The sequence below is a fragment of the Eptesicus fuscus genome, chromosome 2 (genome assembly GCF_027574615.1).
Source record: "Eptesicus fuscus isolate TK198812 chromosome 2, DD_ASM_mEF_20220401, whole genome shotgun sequence".
NCBI lineage: Eukaryota > Metazoa > Chordata > Mammalia > Chiroptera > Vespertilionidae > Eptesicus > Eptesicus fuscus.
In genome coordinates, this window is record NC_072474.1 from 78,788,581 (window position 1) to 78,807,128 (window position 18,548).

Sequence of the window (18,548 nt, forward strand, 5' to 3'; positions counted from 1 at the left end):
TACTTTTTCTAAACTTGTACGCCATATATATTTTAAAATACAATCTGCTTTTCATTTGCATTGCCATGTAATTGTCTTTGAAACGCACAATTATCTGTATTCCAGTAATCTTAGAGGAAAAGAAAAAGAGGATAATATGAATGTGATAAATACTGATTTCAAAAGGTAAACAGAATGAAAGTCAATACATAGTTGAACTAAATGGATTTTAGATATTTTGATATCTACCCCTACTTTAACAATAAATAACTAAACCACTAAAATTACAGCTACTTATCAGTCCAGGACATTGAAAAATATAAAATTATTTGTGCTATTCTTATAAAATAACATCCTTTGAATTCAGTAACTATTAATAACAATGTTAGCCAAGAACTAGAGTTCTGCTCTTCAGAAATAAACAAAAAATAATCATATTCTAACATTTAAAACAATTTTCAGAATGCTGATTTCAAAATTGTCTATCATAGGGAGTAATTATCTACTTATAAAACTATAAAGTAAAAAAATATATACTTTTTCACATTTCAGGGAATTTCACGTCAGTTCTAGTAACCTGGAATTTATTAGTTCATTAGGCATGAAAGTTATTCTCTCATATTCATTTATTGACTATAGGAATGCTTGTGGTGCAACCTAATGGCATTCTACGTACTATAGCTTTTCAATGAACTATGCTTCATTTTTCAAAAAGACCTGACTATGTGTTTTACTTGTCTGTTCTTACTATTGTCAACCAGATTTGCTTCTACATTTTGAAGTGTTCTTCGGTGGATTCTCAAGAGCAAATTGATACCATTGTAATTAGCTAGTTATTAATAATAGGACAAGAGTAAAGGGGGAAGCCAGACATTATGGGCATATCATTTGGGCACCTTCACCAGGAAGCTGCAACTTTGCACTCTCCAGGGAACCACCAGCCTATTCCCTGCAAAACACTGAGGAAAGGGATCCAACAAAGAGAAGATAAATACATGCCAAGTAAAGCTGGGATGACATAGGGAAGGTACTTGTCTGTCAGTCACACCTGGGAACAAAGATCATTGACCACAATGGGCCTAGCCACTGCAAGTGCATAATATTTGGGACTACATAATCTCCTAAACAAAGGTGTTCTCTCTCTTATTGCCCTTTTGTGGCTCTTGTTGCAGATACACTTTTGCTCCAACTTCCTTGCATTCACCCATCTTTCTTCCATAGCCATGTGGCTCTGCAGACCCCACATGCAATGGACTGCAGTGGGAAACAGAAGCTAAGTTAGTCTGTTGCTTGACTGGACACTGCTACAACATGGAAAGGAAACTAAACACTAGACCTTGCCTCTGAGTTTGGCTCTACTGAAGCCCCAACTACACTTCTATGATTGGGCAAAGGGAAATAGGATTTGGAAACTTGGGGATGTAATTCCACAGAAATAAAGTTTTCTACAATATCACATCCTTCCAATCAATTCGCAAAATATATATATATTTTTCTCAGGATATCACAAGAAATCCACCCCCAATATGAAATAAATACAAAGTAAACTTGATCAAGTAATTGGGAAACTTGGATTAAAAGACCTGTCTCTATTTTCGTAGCTGGATAGCTTTAAGTTAGAAAAACTTCCTTAAATTAAGTTTCCTTGAAAGCATAGTTAAAAATCCTTATATTACTCACATTGTTATGTAGAAAATAAGCACTTCATAAATTATAAAATATTATATTCATGGGAGGTATAGGTTACCATTAATTTTTTTTAAAATCTCTATTGATTTTACAAAGATGGTAACAAGACTTTTTAAAGAAAACTAATTAAAACTGAATTTGAGATAACCCAAATATAGAATATTGTCATGTGGATTTATTACTGTTCTAATGTAGATTCAGCAATCTAAAAATATTTTTGTGCAGCTTAAGCTAATTTTTTTTCAGGCTATGTTAATGTAAAACTATATTTTTGAAAGTTATTGTTAAAAATATAAGCTGATATGATTACTTTTAGCTATATTAATTTTCAAAATATTTAATGTCTTCAAGATGGGTGCACTTAAATTAGCTACCAATCATTTCCATTTCTTAGGACTTGCTAGTATCCATGCTCCTTGTATCCCCTTCCCTTGAGTGTGAGTGGAACCAGCAACTTACTTCTAATTATGTGTCAAAATATGACAAAAGTGATGACATATAACTTCCATGATTACATTACTGTGGAAAAAGAAAGTTTCCTGGATTTCTCAACATTCATGCAAAAGTCTCCTGATAACTTGTTCACACACCATGAGAATCAGATCTATAGCCTCTAGTCCAGTTAATTGCTCTAACTCAAAAGAAGAATGGAACTTCTCCTATCTCTTTAGAGACCTACTGTTTACAGCCAAGAATAGGTTTCTGGGTTAAGCCTCCAAGGTGCCAGGAAGACTGCAATGGTTATCTACTAAGGATTTACATTTCAAGGAGAAATGAGGCTCCAAAACTTGGAAACTTCTCTAAGGTTGCAGACCATTCACAGAGGAGATATTATATTTATATAACAAAGGGTTAGGGTAAACACAGGACAATCATCCCCTGCCTCACTATGGGGGGTCCGGCTCCTCTTCCCTTAGACTACATTGGACATGTTTTCATTTTGTAGTCCTATGGATAAGGACTAGAACATGTGGATGCTGACACGTATTTACTACTAAATATTTCATTAAAATTTTTGTTTTTAATTTAGATTATCTTATCCTACATTTAGGATAATATCAATAAAAGTGATATTAAAAACCAACAGTTACTTAAGATTGTGCTTCCATTTTGAAGGTATTCTCCGTTGCTTATTCACTTTGCGTACTATGATAAAACAAACAACAGAAAAAAGTGTCCAAGCAAAAGCCAAGGAGGAACTGAGGCACAATAGACTATAAAAAAATGAATCTTATCAAAATTACATGAGTTAAGAAGCAGACCTTAGCTCAAGCCTTAAGATGAAACTCCAGCTCTAGCCAATAGGTTGATTACAGCCTTATGTGAGTGATCTTAAAAGTTTTCGTCACAAAAGAAAATAAATTGTAAATATGGGTGACAAATAGGTGTGAACTAGACTTGAAGCTATTCACAATATTCACATATAGCAAAGCATTATGTTGTATACCTGAAACTAATATAATGCTATATGTCAATTATATCAATTACAAAAAGAAGAAAATCTAGATTACAGATATTAAGTAATTTCATTACTGAAAATCTTCTCACATTATTATACAATGTGAATTGTGTATTTTGGATTACCATTATCTATATATATAAAAGCCTAATATGCAAAGTGTCCCCTCGGGAGTTTGACCAGGAGACCAGGAGTTTGATCTCCTTGCTATGACATGTGCTGACCACCAGGAGGTGGCACGGAGCAAAGGAAGGCCCTGGCCAAAGGCCGGCAGCAGGGGAAGGAGGTTCTGGCCAGCAGCCAGCAGCCAGCAGCCAGCAGCCAGCAGCCTGGAAAGGGAGGCCCTGGCCTGAAGCCAGAAGGCCCCATCGGCCCTGATCACCAGCCAGGCCTAGGGACCCTACCTATGCACAAATTTCTGCACCAGGTCACTGGTTTTCTAATAAGTTAAGGAAGTTAACTCTTGGGAGAATATTTATTTCCCACTTTTAAAAATATTTCTATGAAATGTAAAGTTTTGCTAATGAAAGGAATTTAGAGACAGGGCAGGCAGTTTTAAGGAAAAGGAAGGTCCATTGGAGAGGAATGCATATATAAAGGGCAGAGATAGCTCCAAGCCACCAGAATCCTTATCTTACTTTTGCAGAGGATAGAGAAAAGTCACAAGATACTGGGAAGAGGGAAACACTTTCATAGAGGATAGAGAAATGTTCCAAGATGCGGGGAGAAAAACAGAGCTTTGGTCTTTGAAACTGATACTTTGCAGAAGAATGACCAATTAGGAAAGCACAGGAGTCATAAGTTAAGAAAGGGCCCAATCAGAAAGGGTCATGAAGAGACAAAGGAGCTGCAGCCTTTATAAACCCGGAGACAAACAGACTCAGAAGATTTTAAAATTGATTTTTTCCCATTTTAGAGAGAGATAAAGCAGGCTTTTCCCATTTGGAAACCCCTCTCTGGGGGTGGGATCTTTGGGGAAAACTCCCCAGGGAGAGTTTGTACATGCTTGCAATATATATTTTTTTACTTTTAGTCAATGAGTTTATTCTTCAAACTTTGTAGGGCAAGAATCCACAAGGGGGGATTCTGTGCCCCAAACCTCATGTATCACTAAGATCATCTTACCTTATAATAGACAAATATGCAAATTGACCACACCTTCGCTACGCCCAAGCCACGCCCACCAACCAAGCCACGCCCATCAACCACGCCCACCAGGAAACCATTGCAGGGACGATGGGGTGCGGCGGAGCCCATGGCCCGGAAAGCCGCCCGGGGCTTTCCGGGCCTTGGGCGCCAGCCGGGTGCCTGCTCCAATCGCAGGGACCCGGCTGGGGTGCGGTGAGGTGGAGCCCAAGGCCGGGAAAGCCTTGGGTGCCAGCCGGGTGCCTGCTCCGATGGCAGGAGCGAGCCGACCTGGGGGTCTGCTCCTGCAATCGGGTCGCAGGGACGCTGGGTGCAGCTGAGCCCAAGGCCACCGCCCAAGGCCAAGCCGGGACCCTGAAAGAAGGTAGAAGGCAGTGGCCACAGCCAAGGCCTGGGTCCCCAGTGCCAGAAGAAAACTGGTGCAGGCAGCCAGGTGAATGAAGGTCTATTGCACGAATCTTCGTGCAAACAGGCTACTAGTCTATATATAAAAGCCAAGCAACCTGAACAACTGAATGGCCAGAACGACCGGACGCTATGACGCACACAGCGGCTGGCCAACCTGCTGGATCTGGGGTGGCCAACGTCCCGCAGACCCTCCCTCTGGCCAGCCCAGCCCCGATTGGTACCCCCCATGCTGGTTGGGGGCAGGGCCCACTGGACCCCACCCATGCACGAATTCATGTTCTATGCCTCTAGTTTGTAAATAAAAACTATTTTGAAAAATAATGCTTCAGAGTTAAGGTCATTAAAAAACAATAATAACAACAACCTGAAAAATACTGGATGAAATACAACTAATTAAAAAAAAAACACACACACTATTTTTTATCCTGGCCAGCATTGCTCATTAGTAGAGCATCAACCTCTGAACCAGAAGGTCAGTGTTCGATTCCCAGTCAGGGCACATGCCCAGATTGCAGGCTTGATCCCCAGTAGGCAGCCAATCAATGATTCTCTCTCATCATTGATGTTTCTATCCCTTTCTCTCCTTCTCCTTCTTCTCTGAAATCAATTTTTTAAAAAATTTTAATAAAAAACACTTTTTTAACTAAGTCCCAAATTTATTGAGGTAAGAACATTTCCCAAAGCTTTTCTATTGCATCAATAACAAATGTAAAATGCCTTCTATTAAACTAATACACAAACTCACAAGTTGCTAAATAATTATTAGAAGACTATGAATTGAAAAGAAGTAAAATGTTACTAGTTAATTTAGTATATCTGTTCAGATTTTGATCAAGCAAGAGCAGTCCACATACTGCTTAAAGGCATATGTGTATGCCCCAGGCATACACAATACATGCTATTTCACAGTTCAGAAGAAAAATAAAAACTGTCACTAGGAAGATTGCCATGAGGAAAGAAAAAATAAAAGAAAAATAAGCCTTCATAAATTATGAATTACACCCTTTTCAAGCTCCTTGTGTGAATTTTATTGCATAAACTGTGCAATGGCTAAAGAAAAGAAAATGTAATGATTTATAATTATTGCTGAATAAATGTGTGGATAAATAAATATTTATTTATAAGTGTGTATTTCATATTATAGATTATATTCAGAGATAATTTTTATTGTGTAAATGTACTGTTGAGCATAAGAAAAATCAAGCATGAAAAGCAGATAAAATGGAGAAGATATTGAGAAATATGTTTTTAACTTATCTTAAATCTTATTACTTTTTATCCTCAGTTGATACAAAAATAAATGCATTTTATATATACAGGAAGCAGTGCAATAGAACTAGTAAATAATATATAAACAGCCTGTACCTTTACGAGGTAGCTGTTTGCCTTATGTAATAACTAGAGGCCTGATGCACGAAATTTATGCAAGGGACTCGGCCCTCGTAGCTGGCTGCCTCGGCCCTAGCAGCCCCAGCTTCTTCGGGAAGATTTCCCGGACTGTCATTCCACTGTTCAGCTGTCAGGTCTAATTAGCATATTATGCTTTTATTATTGTAGATATACTGGAACTGTTCAACAGAAAATTAGAGCTCTAGGACCCAATACAAAATTACAGTTAGAGAAAAAAAAAGTATATGACCTGTGTACTTATAGGAAAAAATAATAATATATTTTTGAGAAATAACAATGAAACATATGATGTTCTGAGTGTTTAAAAAACACATCTTTCCTTTATTTAGATCATTTCAAGGCAGAAAGAAACAATATAAACTCTGCTGATCTTTAAAGAATCAAAAGTACTTGACATGATTTTGTTACTCTTTTCCATTGTACACAACTTCCACCACTGGAATGTGTAATACACTCATATTATTCTTCAATATAATAAGATTAAGAAAAATAATTCATGCTTACTAGTATGTATGGCTCTGTTAAGTAAGAAAGTGACATTATGTAATTTTTATTATTAAAGATAACACACTTATGTAGAGAATGACATGGGCAGGGAGTTTACCGATGAGGAATAGAAGAAAGAAAAATTTTGGCTTAATTCTGTATGTTGGGATTATTAGGGACAAAGCAAGAAGATAGAAGGAGAGGGATTTAAAACCAATAATACCAGTGATAACACCAGCTGGACTTACTTGATATGGGGAGTGAAATAAAAGGTAAATTAAGGTTGAATCCTTGGTTTGGGGTTTGAGCAAGCAGGCAAGGATAATGACATTTAGAGAGATTCGAATGACTGATAAAGGAATTGGATTTTGTTTGTTGGCAGATTGTATTTTCCAAAAATAGCCATAGCAATATTTCTGATCCCATATGTACTTCAGAAACTTGCAAATCTCCAGCCAGAGGTAAAGACTATTTTTTCTCCTTGCTGGATCATTATGACTGCACGGACAAATCAGATGCAATGGGAAAAAATGTTGCATGACTTTTGAGGCTAGGTTGTAAAAGTCAATCTCTCTCCCAAAGGCTCACCCTTGGAAGCCAGCCATCAGCTTCTAAGGAATGAATGCTGTGTGGAAAGGACTGTGCAGGTGCTGGAGCAATGGCCCCGGTTAAGGTCTCATCTGAGAGCCAGCATAACCACCTGACAGTATAGTGAAGGGGCCTTTAGATGATTCCTTATCCAAGCCTTTGGAGTGATCTCAGCTGAGACCGAGTGCAGCAGACACAAGCCATCACTACCAAGCCCTGTCCAAAAGGTAGACTTGTGAGCAAAATAAATGTTGTCATGATTTAAATCTCCATGTTTGGGAGTTATCTGTTATGTAGCCATAGTAACTGGAACAGTTGCTTGGTAAGTAATTTTGTTAAATGTGTGTATGTGCTTTTAGAGGGAAGGTAGTTTGTGTGTCTGATCAAGAGTTTAATTTTAATCATGTATGTGAGAGATATGGAAGTTGATATGTCAAATATGCAACTGGATATGAGTTTAGAATTTAAAGGAAAACTTTAGCCCAGAAATAAAAATAAATAAATATAAAAGCATTAGCACAGATTATAAATAATAACACCTAGCTGTATAGTGAGAATAAGTTAATTTTTTTAAAGTTCTAAAAAATGTTCCATAGAATAATTTTGCTAAATCATTAAAATTAATGTTATGGTCTTCAAATGATAAGGCCTCAGGTGTTAGGTATTGGCACTCAATAAATTTCTAAAATGAGATAGTCTAATAATGATAATAGTAACAGAGATCACATTTAATTTAATACATACCAAGTATTATGTTTTAGAGCTAAGCTGTACATACATATGACCTAATTTCATCATCAGATTAAACCTATGAATTTTGTATTTTTTTAAATTTTCTTCATTAAGTAGAGGGGAATTTAAATGTAAGGGAAGATTATAACCAAATCATAGTAGTATAAGCAGTGATTGGTAAAACCTTAGTTTTGGCTTAATTCTGTATGACTCCAGCTAAATTTTGCTGGTCTTTTCTTATAAATATTTTCATATGTTCATATCCAAATTAGTTTTTCTTTTTTAAATATTTTTTTATTGATTCAGAGAGAGAGAAATGGAAACATTAATGATGAGAGAGAATCATCAATCGGCTGCCTCCTGCACACCCCCTACTGGGGATCAAGCCTGCAAACCTGGCATGTGCCCTGACAGGGAATGGAACCCTGACCTCCCAGTTCATAGGTCAATGCTCAACCACTGAGCCACACTGATTGGGCCAAAATAGTTTTTCTATTGCTCATTTTTGTACGTATTTTCCACACCATAATTTTCATATATTGGATGTTAATGTAACAAAAAGTTAAAATCAGGAAGTATTTTTAGAATACTTTATATCATACTAGTGGCCCAGTGCATGAAATTCATGCATGAGGTTTTCCCTCAGCCGAGCCTGCACCCTCTCCAATAAGGGACCCTATGGGGGAGGTCCAACTGCTGGTTTAGGCCAGATCCCTATGGATTCCACTGGGATCGGGCCTAAACCAGCAGTTGGACATCCCTCCTGTAATCTGGGACCACTGGCTCCTAACTGCTCACCTGTCTGACTGCCTGATCACCCCTAACAGCCTCTGCCTGCCTGCCTGATTACCCCTAACCCCTCTGCGTGCCTTCCCGATTGCCCCTAACCTCTCTGCCTGACTGATTGCCCCTAACTGCCTCTGCCTGCCTGATTGCCCCTAACTATTTTCCCCTGCTGGCCTGATCTTACCCTAAACTACCCTCTCTTTCTGGCCTGATCTCACTCCCAACTGCCTTAAAATCCCTCCTCAGCCCCTACCTTAGGTTCTGCCTTCACAGTTCACCCAGATTAGGTTCTGATTAGCCGGTTTCTATGCCAGTCAGCGTCAAAAGCTCCACCTCCTAGGCAGCCATTGGCTCCACACAGTTCACCCAGATTTGGTTCTTATTGGTCAGTTTCTATGCCAGTCAGCATATCTGGGCCTATCTCTGGGCCTGATCAAAGAGTCAGGCTGATCAGCAGCCCCTGCAGAGGCCTAGAGAGAAAGAGAGGTGTGCTGCTGGCCAGGCTCAGAGAGAAAGAGAGAGGCAAGGGCTGATCAACAGCTGCCACAGAGGCTATGAATCGAATCAGATGCTGCTTCTTTCTCCAGGCCTCTCTCTGGGCCTGATCCCCAGCCCCATGCAGTGGCAGCAGTCAGTGCTGGGTCACCACGGCAATCCAGCACTGACTGCAGGACTGACTTCCAGTCAGTCGCGCCTTTGGTAGGTCGTAACAGACCCTGGGTTTTTATATATTAGGACTAGTAGCCTTGCACACGAATCCATGCACCAGTAGCTCTCTGCAGGGCCTAGCCACTCTGTGCCCACTGCTCAGAGGCTTTCTGTGGCCCAGAAGCCCATCCGCAGCCAGGTGCAGAATGCTTGCATTCCACCAGGCCGCTCACACTGCCCGCTCTCAGCATCCTCCCTCCCCCAGGACTGGGGGACTCCAGCAGGCTGAAAGGACTGGACACTGCCATCTTGTGACGATGGGCACAGCCATCTTTGTGATGGAGTGATGGTTAATTTGCATATTACCCTTTTATTAGATAGGATAGCTTTCTCAGAGACTGCTGAATTTTCATTTTATCTCAGTTGAATTATCATTCTGGAACTTGAATCTCCTTAATAACTGATGGTTTTCTTTAATTTTGAAACAATACATGGGAATTGTGGGAAAAAATACATATAGGCCTTTTTCATACAATAAATAATACAACATTATTACTTCTTCTTTGATATTATGTAGCATTTTTCTTTAATTGTTGAAAAATGTTATACCTTGTGAATCTGAGTGTTTAACAGTGATAGATATTATAAAATATGGAGATAAAATATAATGCTCTGAAATATGATAAGAAATTCATGGTCTAAAATAAAGGTGACAAATTTGATGCTCAACTACTACATTAGCTGTAGTAATCTCTGTTGTGTTAGTTTATATAAATGAGACTTTAAACAAATAAAAAAAAATACATCTATGCTTTCACATCCTTTTAAATAACTCAATCTCTGATGATTTTGAAGATTCTGAGAGTGGTTCTATCACTGTTTCCATTACTCACCACTGGAGTTGCCAGCGAATCAAGGAAAAATATAACTGCATTTAAAAGACAAAATTTCTTTTTCACTTTCTTTCTAAATCCCAACTTCATATTTTGACCCATAGTGAGTTTAAAGAATTTATAGGCCCTATTCATGCTGTGTAAACATAATACATTGACATTTTGATGACAATCAATTCCTTTCCTTCAACCCTTTTGGCATTGCACCCCTCCTTCCTTATAAGGTAATATCAAAGTTAAGCTATAAATTCAGTTCCAGTGGAAAAGGTTCACACCTCCTGAATTTGACTTTAGAATTTAAGTTCAAGCCACTCAACAACTTTTTTTTCTTCCTCAACAGTTCTGAAGGAATAACTTTTTGACTTTTGTATAATTTACGGTCTCTATGATGGAAAATATTTATATTTCCAGTTACAATTTCATGGAGTTGTGTGTTTCACTCTTCCAAATTTTTGCTTAATGACAATAATCAAAAATATGGCAAATATATTTAATCTAATTATATTTTCCAAGCAAATTATTTTTATAACTATTCTTTTATTGTAATTTTTTTCTGTTTTGCTTTTGACGGTTTATTTATGCCTATCACATATGTAGTTTTCCTTTATGTAATATATATCTTTTCTTATGATATAGAAAAAGTAGATAAGAAATGTCATAGATGTGATATTCTGGGAATATCACATATTCTTCCTTTTCTTTTATTATAGTTTAACTAGAGGCCTGATGCACAAAATTTGTACAAGAGTAGACCTTCCTTCCCCAGGCTGCCAGCACTGGCTTCCCTTTAGCACCTGGGACTCGGGCTTCCCTCGCAGCCCCAGCTTCGTCCGGAAGGACATCAGGTCTAATTAGCATACTACACTTTTATTATTTTAAGATAATTGGAAAACAGAGCAATTTGTGCTTGATGGCTTTAAAGAGAGAAGAAAAATACACATAAAGATTGTGCTATACTGATAAAACAAAATAAGTACAGTCATGAGCCACGTAACGTTTCTGTCAATGATGGACAGCCTGTATGACAATGGTCCAATAAGATTATGATAAAGCTGAAAAATGTCTATGGCCTAGGATTCTTTGTGACATCATAGTGCAAATCAGGTATAAAGAAAGCTACTGCACTGTTAGTCACATAAAAGTATAGCACAAGTATGTACAATACATAATACTAGATAATGTTACTGGTTTATGTACTATACTATTCTATAATTTTATCATGTTAGAGTATACTCTTTCTATTTATTAAATAAAAAGTTTGCTGTAAAACAGTATGCTGTGTTATTCCTATAGCAGCTTCATATATCTCATGTTTACTATGTTTCTAGTTTGCATCATTTTCTCTTATGATTGATTTAACCTCGTGTTGTTTCTCACAGGAACATGCTGTATAGTCTAGTAAACTAGGAGTAATAGGCTATACCACATAGCCTCGCTGTGTAGTAGGCTATACCATCTAAGTGTAAGTGCCTTCTATGAGGTTCACACAATGACAAAATTGCCTAATGATGCATTTATCAGAACATATCCCCATCATTAAGCTGCACATGACTCTATTGACAAACACATTAAAAATTATTGATTTCTCCACATGATTTCAAATGATAATATTTATGACTTTGTTTTCACTAACTTACATGGTTTCTGCTTTAAAGGCATAAGAGCTTCTATTTTATAAAGAATTTGTATAGAGTGACTCAGGGATACTATCTGAAGACATTTTTTATGGTGGGGGCAATGCACCAACCACAAGCAACAACATTTCATAGACAAGCTAAATTGTCATTCAAGAGAAAGACCCCTGACTTTGAGTCCAAGATGGCAGTGTAGGAAGATCCTGAGTTCATCTCCTCTCATTGACGTCGAAACTACAAATACATATACAGCAGCTATCTCTGAGAACAACCTGAAGACTAACAGAACAGATTTTCTACAACTATGGATATAAAGAAAAAGCCACACTGAAATGCGTAGGAGGGGCAGAGACTAAGTCTAATGAGGATCTACCCTATCCCCCATTCTCCATGTGGTGAGTCACAGTGGGAGAGATAGCACATCCCCAAAGCGTGAGTGATCTGAGGCTAGCCTGGGGAACCTACACCAGGAAAAGGCACCCCCATACACCTGGCTTTGAAAACCAGCAATGCTTCCATCTAGGAGAGACAAAGGACTATAGGAAACCCAGGTTGTGCTCTTTCTGAGTCCCAGCACAGAGGCAGCTGTTTGAAACACACCTAGCTCATAAGTAAAGGTGATACATTGACTAATTTTAGGGTGTGTGCTGGAACTTTCTCCAGTCTGAGGTGCTAGCAGGCACCATTTTCCCCCTTTCTTTAACATAGCTGGGCTGAAACTCTTCATTAACTTGGCTAACACTGTTCACCCCATCCTGGAATTCCCCTGAATACCCACTCAGGCTAACACCCCTCCAAAGAAGCTTCTGTCCTGTCACATGCAGTGGTCAGCCTCATTGGCACCAGCACATAGCAGAGTGTCACAGCCAGCCACACTAAAGGCTTGCCCTGCACACCAGTGATCCAGCAACCAGCTTCACCTGTCAGTATATCCAGAGAAGTTGTGGCCCAGCCACAACAGGAGGCCACATTAGTCATCCCAGGTAATACCTCTAGAGCATTTGGCTCTGGTGACAACATGATTCCACCACTAAACTCCATAAGACACCTTCTCAATAAGGCCACTTTTTCAAGACCAGAAGATTTAGCAGACCTTCCTAATATATGGATATAAACAGGCAAAAGAAAGGGGAAAAAAGAATATGTTCAAAAAAAGAAAAAGGACAAAACCCCAGAAAAAATAACTAAATGAAACTGATGTAAGCTGTCTACTAGATAAAGAGTTGAAAGTAATATTCATAAAGATGCTCATCAAACTCAATGGACAAGTGGATAAACTCAGTGATAACTTCAATAAAGAGATAAAAATTATTTTTTAAAAAGACCTATTAGAATCAAAGAATATAACAACTGAAATGAAAAATACACTGGATGGAATCAATAGCAGATCAGATGATGCAGAGGAATGGATCAGCAATCAGAAAGATAGGATAGTAGAAATCATCCAGTTGGAAGATCAAAAAGAGAAATTAATTTAAAAGAATGAGGACAGCATAAGGCACATTTGGGACAAGCATACTAACAATTGAATCATTGGGGTCCCAGAATGAGAAGAAAAAGAGAAAGGGAAGGAAAACCTATTAGATGAAATAATAATTGAAAACTTCCCTAACTGGGTGAAGGAAACAGACATCCAAATTCAGGAAGCATGGAGAGTCCCAAATAAGATGATCCCAAAGAGACCAACACCTAGACATATTATAATTAAATTGTTAAAAGTTAAAAATAAAGAGAGAATCTTAAAAGCAGCAAGAGAAAAACAACTAAGTACATACAAGGGGATACTCATGAGACAATCAGCTGACTTTTCAACAAAAACTTTACAGGCCAGAAGGGAGCAGCACAACATATTCAACATGATGAAAGGTTAAAACCTACAACCAAGAATACTTAATCCAGAAAGATTATCACACAGAATTGAAGGAGAGATCAAGATTTTCCCAGATAAGCAAAGGTTAAAGGAGTTCATCACCACTAAACTGGCACTATAAGAAATACTAAAGGGAAGTCTCTAAGTGGAAAAGAAAAGGCAAAAATTATAAATAAGAAAATATATGAAGGAAAAATATCTCACTAGTAAAAGAAAACATGTAGTAAAGATAGTAGACCAACCACTTGTAAATCTAGTATGAAAACAATTAGAATGGTAATAAGTACATATCTATCAGTAATTATTTTAAATGTAAATTGACTAAGTGCTCCATTGAAAAAAACATTGGGTGACTGAATGGATAAAAATACAAGACTCTTACATATACTGCCTACATGAGACTCCAGAATGAAAGACACACACAGACTAAAATTAAAGAAATGGAAAAAGATTTTTCTTTAAATGAAAATGAAAAAACTAAAAAGCTGAGATAGCAATATTTATATCAGACAAAATAGACTTTAAAACAAAGGCTGCAACAAGAGGCAATGGCTTATCTGAAAAAAACAAAACACTAATTTGAAAAGATATAGGCACCCTTATGTTCACCACATTTTCTATATACATAATAGAGGAATATGCAAATTATCCAGGTCACCATCACATGATGACCATTCACAGAGTGGGCGGTGCTGCGGGGCTGCGGGGCTGCGGGGCAGAACTCCAGGTCTAGTGCGATTTCATCCCGCCCAGGCAGACTTCCCCACAACCCCGCAGCTGAATCCCAATGCCGACCTGGGGTTTACTAAACTTTATTGGAGCTGCTCCCCACACCCCCACCTTATGCCCCAGGACTACACTGCCCGCAGCAGGGTGCCCCAGCAGTCTCCTGACAGGCAGCGGCCACTGAGAGCCAAGTGGGTGGGGGCTGCAGGGAGCCATGGAGGGGCAGGGAAGCCAGAGCCAAGTTCCTGGGGATCTGAGGAGATCACCTGACAGGAGCCCAGACTGCAAAGAAGGAAGAGGAATCAGCCATGGGGAGCTCTTTCAATCCCCCTGCATGGACAGCCTACCCCAGTCCCCACACCCCCGGGGAGATGAGGAAGCTGACTGGACCAAGAGAAGACCCAGCCTTGGGGGTAGCTGCAGCCTGTACCTCTGACTCCCGATCTCTTCTCCCCACCATCCCCACCAGGGGCGCCCACAACAATAGCACGCCAGTGACGACCTGTTAGTGCCTCTGAGGCACCCGAGACCCATGTCCCACTGCTGCCGGGCCCCCTCCACTGGGGCCAGGCATGCCTCTCCTTCCTACAACTCCAGACCCGGGTGAAGGCAGGCCTGAGCAGCCCCCCAGGGTCAGACCCATCCCCACCCCCCGACAGCAGTGGTGCCTTCTCTGCAGCGGAAGCACACTGAACCTCACCAGGGGTGCAGCTAAACCCACCTTCTTAGCCCACCTGGCCCTGCCTGGCCCAGCCCCCGCCCCGCTCCAGGAGATTGGAGCCCTGCCCTGAGCACATACAACTGCGAAACAGCCACGTACAATTTAAAGAATGACGTCAAGTGAGGAAATTTGACAGTTACTCCCCCTTTGGCCTCGCTGCCCCCCTACCACCCCCTCCCACCAGTGCCTCCAGGGACGACCACTGCTACAGGGCTTCTGGCCAGAGCCTGCCCCTCCGAGGCCTGCAGAACCCTCTGCAAAGCTTCGATAGCTACAGTCCCAGGAAACAATCGTGCCCTCCTCCCCTAATCAGCACCTGTGGCCTGTGAGGGTACCCATGGGCTTAAAAATAACAATCCCTTCCCATTTAGACATCACTTACTTGATGAAACATTTCTAGGTTTATTAGCTCAGAACCTCCTCATGACAACCCAGTGAGGTAGGCAGAGAAGAGATTACAATTCCCATGGTATATGCATATGTATTCAGAAATGAAGCTCAGAGAGGAAAAGTGTCAAGTCCACTGGTTCCCAAGATGCAGCACATGCCCCACAGGAGGGCAATTTGATTTTAAGTGGGGCAATTCGAGAATGAGTTAACAGTGAATTAACTGGTGGTCATCCCTTAGGCCCACTAAGCTGTCAGTCAGACATTGCCCCAGGGCTCCCGAACTGTGAGAGGGTGCAGGCCAGGCTGAGGGACGCCCCCCCAAAGTGCATGAATTTCATGCACTGGGCCTCTAGTTTAGAATAACCAAGATGTGGAAGCAATGTAGATGTTCATCAATAGATGAATAGATTTTTTAAAAGCATATATATATATATATATATATACACACACACACACACACACACACACACACATATATATATATATATATATATATATATATATATATATATATACTAGAGGCCCGGTGCACGAAATTCGTGCACGGAGGGGGGTTGTCCCTCAGCCCAGCCTGTACCCTCTCCAATATGGGACCCCTCGAGCGATGTCCGACTGCCCGTTTAGGCCTGATCCCAGTGGACAGTCGGACATCCCTCTCACAATCCAGGACTGCTGGCTCCCAACTGCTTGCCTGCCTGCCTTCCTGATTGCCCCTAACCACTTCTGCCTGCCAGCCTGATCACCCCCTAACCACTCTGCTGCCAACCTGTTTGCCCCCAACTTCCCTCCTCTGCCAGCCTGGTCACCCCTAACTGCCCTCTCCTGCAGGGTTGATCACCTCCAACTGCACTCCCTTGCAGGCCTGATCCTTCTCAACTGCCCTCCCTTGCAGGCCATCTTGTGGTGGCCATCTTGTGTCCACATGGGGGCAGGATCTTTGACCACATGGGGGCAGCTATATTGTGTGCTGCAGTGATGATCAATCTGCACATTACTCTTTTATTAGATAGGATAGAGGCCTGGTACAGGGGTGGGGGCCAGCTGGTTTGCCCTGAAAGGTGTCCCGGATCAGGTGGGGGTTCCCTTGGGGCGTGGGGCGGCCTGAGCGAGGGGCCTGTGGTGGTTTGCAGGCCAGCCACGTCCCCTGGCAACCCAAGCGGAGGCCCTGGTATCTGGAATTTATTTTTCTTCTACAATTGCAACTTTGTAGCCTGGAGCGGAGCCAAGCCTGGGGCTCCTTCCAAGCCCGGCAGCCATTTCTGTTGGGGTTATAATTGAAACTTTGTTGCCTTAAGCGGGTGGGCCCAGCCAGGGTGTGCGGAAAGCTTTGCTTCCCCTGTTGCCGGTGGCAACCCTGGCCTGCTCTCTCAAGCTCCATCCTGCCGCCATTTGTTTGAATTTGTTTACTTTCTATAATTGAAACTTTGTAGCTTGAGTGGAGGCTTAGGCCTGGCAAGGGCAGGCGGAAAGCTTGGCTTCCTCTGTTATCTAGGAAACCTTGCTCTCTGTGGCTGTAGCCATCTTGGTTTGGGTTAATTTGAATACTCACTCTGATTGGATGATGGGCGTGGTTTGTGGGTGTGGCTTGTGGGTGTGTCGGAGGTATGGTCAATTTGCATATTTTTCTATTATTAGGTAGGATATATGTGTGTGTGTGTGTGCATGCACGTGTGTGTGTGTGTGTGTGCATGCAGACTGGAATATTACCTAGCCACAAAAAATAATGAAATATTGCCATTTGCAATAATCTGGATAGACCTAGACTCTAGAGAGTATTATGCTAAGTGAAATAAGTTAGAGAAAGACAAATATGGTATCATTTCACTTACATGTGGAATTTAAAAAGTAAACAAATGAACAAACAAAACAGACTCATAGATACAGAAAAACTGATAGTTGTCAGAGGGTGGAGTAGTGGGGGTATGGGGGAAAAGGTTAAGGTGATTAATAGGTACAAACTTATAACATAAGTCACAGGGATGTACTAGTAAAGTACAGTACAGGGACTATAGTCAATAATATCGCAATAACTTTGCATGGTGACAGATGGAAAATGGACTTTTTGTGATCACTTTGTAAGGCATATAAATGTGAAATCCCACTAGGTTGTACACCTGAAATTATACAATATCGTATGTCAACTATACTTTAAGGGCTTTACAGTCTAGAAAAATAAATAAAAATGTACTGGTAAAAATTTATTTAACTAATTTAATAACAATGTCTAAATATAGTTAAAATTCAGTCAATCAATTTCAGTTTTCTTTAAAAAATTGTCAAAGATGATAAAGATCCTTTTAACATTTTAAAACTTTTTCACAATGCATTTTATATATACATCATTGTCATATTCTAAGATCCATTAAAATAAAAGATAATTATTCTCATGTTTCATTAATTTCAATAAGATTTTATACCACATATTATCACCTTCCTTAATTTGTCTCACTTATACACATGAAGAAATTAGCTTGGAGTCATGAAAAATTGATACATCCAAATGTGCAATATGAGGAAGCTGTAAGTGAAATATAATTTATACATCATAAATGAGTTAAATTGTCTAACTCTAAATGAAACCAATAGAATTAAGCCAAAACAGAGCAAGTAAATTTTATTTTATTTATTTATTTATTTATTTATTTATTTATTTATTTATTTTGGTGGGGAAGATCTCATAACCCCTAGCTACTTTGCATTACCCATCATCCCAGTCATTTCTGAAGACAATTTGGTCCTTAAAAACTTAGATTGACATGTTGAGATACCATTAGGTACATGGAAGGACTGAACCAATGAATCTAGATAAGAACAATGATGATCAATTTTCCACACATCTGAACCATGTTGTGCTTTACTTCCAGAAGTAATATGATAACATTGCAGCATGGTGGTTGAGATTATGAATTTTGGAGTTAATCACACTTGGTTTTTAGAGTCCAATTTAGAAACATAAATTTCAAATTACATATTTTTAAGACAA